The sequence below is a fragment of the Cannabis sativa genome, chromosome 4 (genome assembly GCF_029168945.1).
Source record: "Cannabis sativa cultivar Pink pepper isolate KNU-18-1 chromosome 4, ASM2916894v1, whole genome shotgun sequence".
NCBI classification, from domain to species: Eukaryota; Viridiplantae; Streptophyta; class Magnoliopsida; order Rosales; family Cannabaceae; genus Cannabis; species Cannabis sativa.
Genome location: NC_083604.1, coordinates 82,494,798 through 82,508,407, shown reverse-complemented (window position 1 = coordinate 82,508,407; position 13,610 = coordinate 82,494,798).

The following is a 13,610-nucleotide window of genomic DNA, read 5'->3' as shown; positions in this document are numbered from 1 at the left end:
CATATATTCTTTGATTTAGTTCTAGTATTGTCTATGTGATAGTTAAATATGCACTTATTAAAATTATATTTAATTATATAAATAACATATATATGTCAAGGGTTCGAATTTTAGATAGCACAACCCTTTCTTGTGAGGGGCTTTTTTTAGAAAGCTAGCTTGTTGTAGCGTTACCATCTTTATGGGAATACTTATGAGGTGCATATCAAAGCTGACTTTGAGATTGGGTGAGCCTTATAATTATTGGACCCTTTATTCAAAAATTATGTGATATTTTCAAAAACTACCAAAATATATATATAATTTTAAATTGATTTTTTTTTTTGGCTTCGTGGATTGGTAGGGCTGTGGGTGCGAGCTTAGCCCACCTTAACCCAGGTTCAGCCCTAGTGCATGTACCAATAACTCAATTAAGATAAAATAAAATATATAAAACATCTATGACACGTGATTTCTGAAATTATCAAAAGCTATTAAAAAAGTGGAGAAAGATATTTACACTACGTGATAAAAAAAATTATACAAAAAAACATGCCTATTTCAGGGACTGAAAGACAACAAAATTCTTTATAAGAAACCTAGAGAGCACAAAATTAGTCATTTATAAAATAATTAAAAAAACTCAGTTTGTCATTACATGCATGGTTTCTTTCTTGTGCATGCAGACTAGGCCAGATTTATGCTTGGGTCCTTTTTTTTTTTTTGTTTTGAAAATAATATTGATTCAAAAGAAGGTTCAAATTTAGAAAAGAGTAATATCATTTTTCATATATTATTTTATAAAAAAATATCACATTTTCCATATAACCTTATTAAAACTGTTGAGAATTAATGTTGGAAACAGCCACATGAATATATGCTATATTGCTATATACAGAACTAGCCAACCAGTTTGACCTAAAACATTATAGCATTGCTATTAATTAAGCATTTTAAGGCATGACTTTATACATATATATATAATAGTTATCTTATTTTAATTATCAAATAATTACTAAATTAAAAACATATATAATACATAAATATTATTTATAATTAGTTACAAATTTTTTACTTTTAATCACAACTAATTTTTTTTAACTAAAAGTGAGATTTTTTTTATTAAGCTTTGTTGATGATTTAGGCAGATGTTGGTCATTAGTATAAAGACTCAGTACATATATATTTATTAAATGTTAAGCTTAATTTTTTTATTAATCCATCAAACAAATAAATAAATATATATATATGTAATTAAAAGGAGACGTATTTTACAAGCCCAATAACGTACATGCCAAGTAGCTAGGGTTTTACTTGCTTGAATCTGCTCTTAATATATAAACTACATTTAACCTCTAAAAACTCAATATTTAATTCTAATTAACTAGAGACACTTTCAACCAATTATATAAATAAAAGTATAACGTATAACTCTACCTTTATTAATGATCATATCACACCCATCAATATATCAATATCATAATATAGATTGTTGAATATTAATTCATTATTGTTATTTTTTTCTAAATAGGAATATTAAATTATCTCTAAATATAACAATTCGTTGATGAGTGTGACTCATGATCACAGTAAAAAAAAACAGAAAAAAAACGTTTCTTATAATTTGTGTGTTTAAACTAGAGGAGACGACCATGGGAAATGGGAATGATATAAATAAATAAATATGTTAATTTTCAAAACCGAGTATGAATTGTTCAATGTGTAAATAAAACCATTTTATACAAATAGTCAAGAGTCAAACTATAGAATAAACTTTCCTATTTTTATGCTTTAATAAATATATACATAAGTAGAGTACTACATTATATATATAGCTTAATAGTACTGTGTTTGGCTTTGTCTACTATATATATAAACCCAACCAACCTCCACATTATTAATAAGTTCATCTATACTATACCATAACATATAATATTGTATCTAGAGAGAGAGAGAGAGATTAAAGATGATGAGAAAAGAGTTAGTGGTTTTGGTGAGAGTGTTGGGCATTGTGAACTTATTACTATTATTGTTGTGTGTTGATGGGATTGAAGGTTGTAGAGTTTTGAATTTGAATTATGTGAAACAAAATAATGTTAAAAATAATAATATTTTGATGTCTTCTTTGGAGAGAGGTGGCAATACTCCACCTGCACCCAATCCAACCAAGCCCGGCGCCACCCTCAACCACAGGAACTTTGCCGGAAGTAGTCCTCGTCATCCTCCACACCTACCTCACTCAGCTACCTAATATTCTACCCAATTCCTCAACATACTAACAAATTAGATAAATTATTTTTGGAAAATTAAACAAATTATTTTGATTTTTTCAGCTGATCATGATATGTGCTTGTAATATATTTTTTGTAATATTTAAATGATAACCTTTATATTGTTACTTTATATTATTTATTTTGTTACACAATCTCTTTAGTTTTGTCAAATTCGGACCAAAAATACCATCTTAATTAATTTGGACAGTTTAAGGAGTACACAATCAATTCTATCAAATATTGTTTATTGTATAAACTTTTGTAACAACATACAAAAATATATATCAATATCGTACGCGTCTAATTGGTACATTATTAAATATAGAATATTTTAAATTAAAAATATATAATTAAATTAAATTAATAATAGAATTTGTATATTAATTGGTATAGAATAGAACACTACTAACTAATAATATCGATTAGCTAGCAATATACTAGCGATCTTATACTTTTAGATATTTTATAGCAACTACGAGATGAGCATTTGTTCATATAACATTTTTAGTTTTTTTTTTTTTTTGGGGGAATCAAAGAGTGCAAAACTGCAAACTGTAAATACAATTGTAAGGCAGCCGTGAGATTAGATGGGCTTTAAAAAAATTATTAAACCTTTTATTCAAAATATATGTGGTACTTTTAAAAATATAAAAAAAATATGTATATTTTTAAAGGAAAAATATTTATTTGAGCCTTTAGGTTGGAGGGTGAGCCTTAGGCGCGCGGGCCTAGCCTGCTTAGCCCAAACCCAACTTTGTAAGAATGATTTAAGGAAAATTTACATGGTATATTAGCTAACTTTTACTATTTTTTTACAAAGTACTGCAAGTGGTATTTTTTACTGTGTTTTTTTAATAAGTTTCATACTGCAGTATACTGTGTTAAGTTTTCACTGTTGTTCTACTTGTGTTTTTTAGTTGTTCTACTGTTGTTTTGAGTTATTCTGTTTTGTGTTTTAATGGTGTTTTATAAAAACACATTATTTTTTGAAAAGATTTTCGTGACAGTATTTTTATAAAAGTTAACCAAAATTCCAGTATTTTTGTAAGTTTTTCAAGATTAAAGCAAATGTGTAAAATAGATTGTTGGTAATATTAATTGTGTAGGAAAACAAAATAAGATGATGTTTTGTGGATTGAAAGTAGGGGTGTTCATAAAAATCGAAAAACTGAAACCGACCATCAAACCGACCAGACCGTAACCGAATTTTCGGTTCCACGTCATCACCGAATTTGGCGGTCGGTTTCGGTTTCGGTTTTTTTGACATGGCGGTCGGTTTCGGTTCTTGAAATAAAAAAAATAGTTTAACCAAAAAACCGTCAAAACCGCCTAAAACTGCCAAAAACTGCATAAAACCGCCAAACCGAAAACCGCCAAAAATTGACGGTCGGTTTTATACGGTTATAATTTCTAAACGGTCAGTTATAAAATTTTAAAAACCGACCATAACCGACCGATTTTCACCCCTAATTGAAAGTTTGTAAATGATAGTTGTGAACAGACCTTTTTGATGCTGATAGGATGTAATTTTTTTTTTTATGGCATACAAATTCTCAGTTGATTTATCCAAAAAAAATTATTATTTTATTTATTTACTTATTTGGTAATTAAATCAGCATTTTATTTTAGGGATTATTTCACAAAAATATAAAAACAACAAAAAAATTACAAAAAATACAGTTTTATTGAATTTTAAACATTTTTACGATTTTTTTGATTTTATTTACAGAAAATACGGTCTTTTTATGTTGTAATCTTGTTAATTTGTTGTTGATTTTTTGTTATATGTATGTTATTTTTTATTGTTACTTTGATGTTATTTTCATGTTACTTTTATGTAGTTTTCTTGTTGATTTTATGTTGTTTTCGTGTTATTTTTTGGAAAATCGTAAAAATATAAAATAACATTCTTTGAACGTAAAAATATAAATATTTTACAGAAATATTACCTTATGTAATTATTCCTTTATTGGGATTATTTGCTTAGATATTAAAAATATATATGTTTTTAGTTAAGAATACGAGTAATAATTAATCAATAAATTAATAATAATTGCAAACGGAAATTTTTCTATTATTCTTTTTTTTTTTAAAAAAAAGAGAAGATTAAAAGATAGAATATTAAAAATGTACCAAAAAAAATGTGAAATGGACATATATATATTTATTCATCAAGTACTTGTAATTTTAATTTTATTCATTGTATTAATAGATATTTTATTTCAAAGAATGAGATTAAGCGAGCGTTTTACACACTTGGTTTTCCAATGAAACCCTATACCTCTAAATGAAAAATAACCTATTTTTTGTTTACAAAAAAATCATTTTTCTATACAAAATAAGCTCTCAAATTTTGAAAAATATCATTTGTATTATAAAAATAGCTCAAGTAAATTAGGAATTTCACGTCACTACAAAACTTTTTACTAAAATTTGTGACTAAAAGTAAAAAAATTGTGACTAATTATAAATTATCATTATTATGTTGTGACTAAAAGGTCCATGACTAAATGTATTAGTCACAAAAATTACAATTTGTGTGTAATTAAATATATATCTTTAATCGATTAAAATTAAATTAGTGACAACTTATAACTAAATGTTATGTTAAAAAATTTATGTTATGACTAAAAATTGTTATTTTTTATAGTGTGTTCTTATATACTGTGTCCTAAGTAATAAGTAAAAATACTATTTTGATGTTGAGCAAAAATAAAATAATAAAAAAATCTTTCTTGAAGACTAAAATTTTAGGTAGTCCCTAATACTCAATTAATTTAATCACACATAAATTTATAAAAATAAATTTTCGTAGTTGATTTAAGTATACATACGTTAGTATTAATTACAAACCGAGTATATAAAGTTGTAAAGTGTTGGTTTTATGGTACCATTGGTACGTGTATGACCAGTTCAGAAGAACTGAGTGTATAATTAAATAGAGTCAACGGTCAACCAAAGTTATTAATATTGAACAAGTATATATTATACTATACAAACAAACCCCAAAACCAATTAGTCTTACAAAATATATTATTACGCGCACACAAACAAACACTATAAAAACCTCTCATTTACCTCCATCCTTAGTTATAAACTCATCAACAAATATTAATTATTATTCTCTCTCTCTATATATATATAAACATATATAATATTTTTCAACTACGTACACATCTCTGGCAACCTAATATATACAATTTTGTTTTAGCTATATTGATGATGGTGATCATGAGAAAAGTGATGGTGGTTTTGGCCATTATCAACTTATTATGTATTGTTCAAATTGAAGGTGGTCGAGTTTTGAATCAAAAGGGAGATTTAAATAATTTATTGATTTCGTCTTTAGAGAGAGGAGGTAATAAACCACCTTCGCCTAATCCAACTAAACCTGCATCTTTCGATGAGAGAAACTTTGCTGGAAGTACGAGCAGTAAATTGCTCGTACATTCTCCACCACCACCACCACCTGCACCGAGCTCAGCTTTCGCATAACTAAGTTTACATCTTCAATATTAGAAGAATTTTGACCAAAGGAATTTATCATATGAGTATAGATCAGGTCATTTTCCATGATGAAGGAATTAATTAATATCCTCATAAATTAACCTAATAAAATTGGGTTAATTAAGAAGGGCAGAGTTCTGTCTTGCTTAAGTGCTTTTTTTTTTCTTTTTTCATGTACATACCATGAAAAAAAATTTATTCTTTCATTTATTTTTTCTAGTTCTATATGTGAAAAAAATTCAGTTGATTTGTCTAATTGTAACCAAAATTAATTGTGATTATTAAAGAATAATTGATTATATATACCTTTTTTGGTTTGAATGGTGGATAAATGATCATTTGATATTTTCTTTTCTTGCTCAGTAAATATTTTTATTTAGTGTGCCTTCTTTAGTTTATCGACTGCTTTAATTAATTTATGTCAAGCACATATAAGAGGGGCATGTTGTGATGGTGCAAAATAATATCGGTTTTCACATAATTTTATTTAATAAATTAATAATATAAAAAAGGAGAATTACCCTATATATTATTTTTTTTTAACTTTTTTTTTCAAATTTACGGTTTGGGTTTTTAAAGTGATTGCAGCGCTAGTTGCAATAAGGGGTTTCTGTACGATTTTTTGTTGCAATTTAGGTTTCAGCGCTAGTTGCAATAGGGAATTCTATATATGTAAAATTTCGTAAAAAATGAAAAAAAAAAAAAAAATTATTTTAAAGTGTAAAAATGAAAAAGACCCTATAAAAAATCACTAATAATTAATAGTAACATATAGTGTCTAATAGCTAGCAGTGCACTTATTAATATTTATTGGAAGCATATATCTGGAATAGTAATAGGGAAATTTGAATTTTTATGCATTTTATAAGGAGAAATTGGGGGGAGGGGAGGAAACTAATAATAAGGGTAATTTTAAAACCATGACACTTTTACGAAAATCCCTAAAATAATACCCTCCTCATAATTTCTAACCATTTCTCTCTCCTTCCCTCTCAATCTCAAACTCTCTCTCTCTGCCGACCATGAAATCACCACACCCACGCCGATCCACCTCTTCCATCGCACAAAACCCACGCTGATCCACCTCCTCCACCGCATCGCTCGACCGCCGCAACCACCGCACCGCTCGACGCTGTGACCACCACGAAAACTGACTAAAACGAAAACCCATGCGCGATCGGCCACCTCCTCCACCACGAACCCATCTCGACCGAACCACCGGGTCCGATGCAGTCCAATTCAGACCGATGCAGGTCCGATGCTGTGATCAATGAGTTGGGGAAGACGAAGATCCGATGGGTCCGATGGGGGGTCCGACGGGGCCGATGGGGACCCGGGGGGGTCCAATGGGTCCGACGGGTCTGATGGGGGGGGGGGGGGGTCCGACCGGTCCGATGGGGCCCGATGCATGTGCGGATTGGGAAAAATGGGGTTGAGTTATGTGAGGGTTAGTTTTGAGTTTTTGATAAAAGTGTCATATATATATATATATATATATATATTTTAGTTTGAAATGTATTGGTTTAATAATAAAATATTAAATTTTTTAAAGTATAATTTTTCAAATTTCTCTAGTAATATAATAAAAAATCAAATGATAACCGAACATAAAATAAGCAGCCAACAAAAATAAATAAATAAAAAAATAATTACGTATATCTTTATATATAATCAATATCAATATATATATATAAAGGAATGCACAAGCAAGTTTATGTGGCATTCTATAACTCTTTTATTCTATTTTTCTAATTTTTTGAAGCTTTCATATTTTGTCCAAGAAAAAACATACATAAATTACATTAATTATGTAACAACAAAAATTATGTAACAGCCAAAAAACTTTATATTATGCTAATTAATTATTTTTTATTACATAACCAATTTTTCAATTAATTTTTAAGTGACCTTTGATTGTAATAATAATTATTTGATATATTTATAATATTTTAATTGTATTAATTATATACATTGTAATTTAATAGTAATTTGTCAAAAAAATATTATTTTAATGATTTAACATAATATATATATATATAAATTAATTTAAAATTACTATGTAGCATCAAACATTTTTTTATTCTATTTCTACTATTGAACAAATTATATATAATACATGTATTAAATAAAGAAAAATTCTTTTTATGGCCAAATTCTACCGTGAAAAACTTAGAATTTTTGTAATTTAAATTCAAATTTAATTTTAATTTTATCATAATTTATTAATCATTTGTATTTAAATCAATTTTTTTTTTAAAAAAAAAATAGGATTTGATGCAAAAGACTATTTGTTTCAAATTCCACTTCACTAATTAAGAAGACAATTATTATTGAAAAAAAAAAACTGCCAAAATATAATTATTCTCAATTAACTATTGCTAACTTAATACTCTATATAAAGCACACATAAAATTACAATCACATACAAAAAAAATAGCTTTTAATGATTTAACATAATATATATATATAAATTAATTTAAAATTACTATGTAGCATCAAACATTTTTTTATTCTATTTCTACTATTGAACAAATTATATATAATACATGTATTAAATAAAGAAAAATTCTTTTTATGGCCAAATTCTACCGTGAAAAACTTAGAATTTTTGTAATTTAAATTCAAATTTAATTTTAATTTTATCATAATTTATTAATCATTTGTATTTAAATCAATTTTTTTTTTTTAAAAAAATAGGATTTGATGCAAAAGACTATTTGTTTCAAATTCCACTTCACTAATTAAGAAGACAATTATTATTGAAAAAAAAAACTGCCAAAATATAATTATTCTCAATTAACTATTGCTAACTTAATACTCTATATAAAGCACACATAAAATTACAATCACATACAAAAAAAATAGCTTTCAATTTGATGATATGAAATTTAGTTTTCATATTGTTGGCACTTCATTGTTAGAGTGAAGAAACTATATAGGATTTTAAAATTGGTTTCTTCAAAGGTAAATCTCTTTTTTTTTTCAATATATATATATAAAGGAATGCACAAGCAAGTTTATGTGGCATTCTATAACTCTTTTATTCTATTTTTCTAATTTTTTGAAGCTTTCATATTTTGTCCAAGAAAAAACATACATAAATTACATTAATTATGTAACAACAAAAATTATGTAACAGCCAAAAAACTTTATATTATGCTAATTAATTATTTTTTATTACATAACCAATTTTTCAATTAATTTTTAAGTGACCTTTGATTGTAATAATAATTATTTGATATATTTATAATATTTTAATTGTATTAATTATATACATTGTAATTTAATAGTAATTTGTCAAAAAAATATTATTTTAATGATTTAACATAATATATATATATATAAATTAATTTAAAATTACTATGTAGCATCAAACATTTTTTTATTCTATTTCTACTATTGAACAAATTATATATAATACATGTATTAAATAAAGAAAAATTCTTTTTATGGCCAAATTCTACCGTGAAAAACTTAGAATTTTTGTAATTTAAATTCAAATTTAATTTTAATTTTATCATAATTTATTAATCATTTGTATTTAAATCAATTTTTTTTTTAAAAAAAAAATAGGATTTGATGCAAAAGACTATTTGTTTCAAATTCCACTTCACTAATTAAGAAGACAATTATTATTGAAAAAAAAAAACTGCCAAAATATAATTATTCTCAATTAACTATTGCTAACTTAATACTCTATATAAAGCACACATAAAATTACAATCACATACAAAAAAAATAGCTTTTAATGATTTAACATAATATATATATATAAATTAATTTAAAATTACTATGTAGCATCAAACATTTTTTTATTCTATTTCTACTATTGAACAAATTATATATAATACATGTATTAAATAAAGAAAAATTCTTTTTATGGCCAAATTCTACCGTGAAAAACTTAGAATTTTTGTAATTTAAATTCAAATTTAATTTTAATTTTATCATAATTTATTAATCATTTGTATTTAAATCAATTTTTTTTTTTTTAAAAAATAGGATTTGATGCAAAAGACTATTTGTTTCAAATTCCACTTCACTAATTAAGAAGACAATTATTATTGAAAAAAAAAACTGCCAAAATATAATTATTCTCAATTAACTATTGCTAACTTAATACTCTATATAAAGCACACATAAAATTACAATCACATACAAAAAAAATAGCTTTCAATTTGATGATATGAAATTTAGTTTTCATATTGTTGGCACTTCATTGTTAGAGTGAAGAAACTATATAGGATTTTAAAATTGGTTTCTTCAAAGGTAAATCTCTTTTTTTTTTCATTTAAATTTTATTATTTTGAGTAATTCTTTAATTTTATCAAGAAGTTTTGAGCTCTTTGCAGTTAATAATCTTGCCTTTATATATTATTGGCATTTCATTTGGTGAGTTCGTGAGTGGAGAAATAATAATCTTAAAATTATTTTCTTAACAAAAAGGTAAATATATCATGTTATATATACATCTCTTTAATTTTATTATTTTGGGTAAATCTTGAAACTTCTTATGAAGTTTTGAGTTTTTTTTTTTTTTTAGTTAATAACCTTACTCAAATTTTATTTTTGTGGAATTTATTTTAAAATATTAGTCTCTCACATATATATAATTTGTAATATATATACTATCTATTTATATTTATATATTTAAGATATCATGTAATAACTTTATTTGTAAAGAATAATAATTTTAATACAATTGATATATATTATTAAGTTTAAAATTAGATTTTATTAGAGATCAATTATATTTTTATAATTTTTTTATTTTTATTATAAATATATATGTCCTCCCTATAAATATATATGCTTCTTAGTCTTTCAATAGTTTATATATATTTATATATATAGGGTTAGCGAGATGACGCTCTAATGTTATAATTTTTTTAATTTGTAGTTTAATTTTTAAATTAATTCTAATTTTCTACAAATTTTTCACTAATATAATTTATAATATGTGTAAACTCACTTAATTTATAGAAGTAACATAATTGCACATTAATTTAAATTGAAAAGTATGATCTATCCTATAATAATTTAATAAGTAGTGCACATACATATGAATTGTAAGTAATGCACATATGCACATGAGTATTAGTTATATGCCATTTTTATTTTTTTGTAATTTTGACAATTATTATTCTTTATGAGTATTAATACTTAGTAATTTATAATAATATTAATGATAAAAAATTGAGATAAAAAAAAAAGTGAAATAGTTTTAAGATTGTTATTGGCAATATAATTATTACTCAAGGTTTGACAAACTTACAAAATTACTATTTTATATATATAACAATATTAACCTAATATTATGGATATTATCATTTTCATCAAATAATATAGTAATTCTATAGTCCTTGAGAGTTTTCTAATTAATTATAAATTTATTAATATTTATTTATTAACTAAACCACTATCATATAAATAGAAAAAAGTGGTATAATATATAAAGAAAAGCATTTTAGAGTTTATGTTGGTATGTTTTTTTTTTTTAATTTATCTATGTTATAATTATTTTAAATAATTTTAATTTTTAAGATTTATTAATAATTAATAAAAAAATGATGATATAATATTTTCTTTTTCTAACTCCCGCTCATAAATATATACATTATGGTAGTGTCTTATAATTTTATAACTCCCACACATAAATATATGCATTATTATGTATCTATTATACTATATCTTTTTATATTCTCATAATATTTGCTTAAAAATAAATTAAATGTTGGACTCTTTATATTATTGTTCATGTATATGTATATATACTAACAATAATCATTATTGGCCAACTATTTTAGAGTTATAAAGTTTTGTACTAAAGAACTTGATACTCTTAAGGCTATTTTTTCTCTTTTGTTAATTGATACTCTAATTGCTATTGTGATATTTTTCTCACATTTCTTCTCATCTCTAATCTAGATCCGCTCTAATCTAGATTCGCTGCAGTCTCTATCATCACTACATATGTTCAACCTAAATCATAATAATGTTGATCAAGTTGGTTTTTTAATGAAAAATTATTGCCATGAAACTACTGAAAGTATGGATATGCTTATTGTAAATTATATATTTTACTTAAATATGTTTGGGTTTATAGTTGTACCATCTGAAGAAAAAAAAAGTTTGGGCGTCTTAATCAAGGCCTTCTTCTTCTTTCTTTTCAAATATTTACGTGTGAGTTTTAATTAATTATCTTTTTGATTAATAACATCTAATAATAATTAAATGAAATAAGAAAAAAAAAATTAAGGTAATAGAATAGGAATTAACAAATTATTATATTTTCATTAAAAAAAAGCAAATGATCATGGTTTATAATATTTTACTTATATAGTATACATATTAATAACTACTTAAATTATGAATTTTTGAAATAAAAAATACAATAAAAAAATCATAATAAATTATATTTTTTAAATAATAATAACGATAATATTTATTATAAAATTTTTATCTTTTTATATATTTTAAAAATAACAAACTATGAGTTTAATTTTTTTTTAAAAAAATAGCAAACTATGTTTTTAAATTTAATACAATTAATTTATTTATAATACATACATACATAAAAATATATTATATTTTAGATTTTATCACTCACTAGAAAGTAAAATATATATAAAAAAAATTAGAAATATTTAACAATACCGCGCGAAGCGCGGCTTAGTTCCCTAGTAATATATATTGCATGCATATATATTTTTATTCTTGGTATATATAGAAATACGTTATGGATGAAGCACACCTTAATTTGTTCCAAACATATACCATAAGTGATATATATATATGGGTAATTAATTACTTGATTAATTAATAAGTTTTATAGAAAATTGATAATCAATAATCACAGCACGTGGCACATCAGGATATGATGTTATATTATGTCGATCCTGTAAATTTTTTGAGCTCATTAAAAATTAATAATGTTGGAACTATTCACAATAATATTATAAAATAATAGTGATTTTGTTAGATTTTAATTATTACTATATATATTGACACATCTGCCTGATCTGTGGACCAAGGAAGCTTGATGTGTGGTATGCCATGGCTAAAAATTAAGTAGCCGTAGTCATGAGATGGACAAATTGGACTGCACCGATCGACACTGAGAAGAGAAACTGCCTAAATTGGACTACACCTCCTGCATGCATGTAACTGTAAAATTAATGCCATTTTTTTCATCTAATTTATTTATTTCTTTATTTATTTATTTCAAAAGTTAAGTAAAAGCATTATTTTATATTGTTAAAGAAAATAGGTATTTTCATTTATATTTTAAAATCTCATTAAGTTTCTTATTTTGTCACATTTTACAATTTTTATATATTTTAGTGATATTTTTTAATAGAATTACTCCATATATTATTTGAGTTTACTCTGGTGGTTTCTATGTGTATTGCTATACAGATTTTGGTTACAATTTAAGTTGTTCCGTTAGTTGTTATATGAATTTTGGTGAGTTCGTGAGTGGAGAAATAATAATCTTAAAATTATTTTCTTAACAAAAAGGTAAATATATCATGTTATATATACATCTCTTTAATTTTATTATTTTGGGTAAATCTTGAAACTTCTTATGAAGTTTTGAGTTTTTTTTTTTTTTTAGTTAATAACCTTACTCAAATTTTATTTTTGTGGAATTTATTTTAAAATATTAGTCTCTCACATATATATAATTTGTAATATATATACTATCTATTTATATTTATATATTTAAGATATCATGTAATAACTTTATTTGTAAAGAATAATAATTTTAATACAATTGATATATATTATTAAGTTTAAAATTAGATTTTATTAGAGATCAATTATATTTTTATAATTTTTTTATTTTTA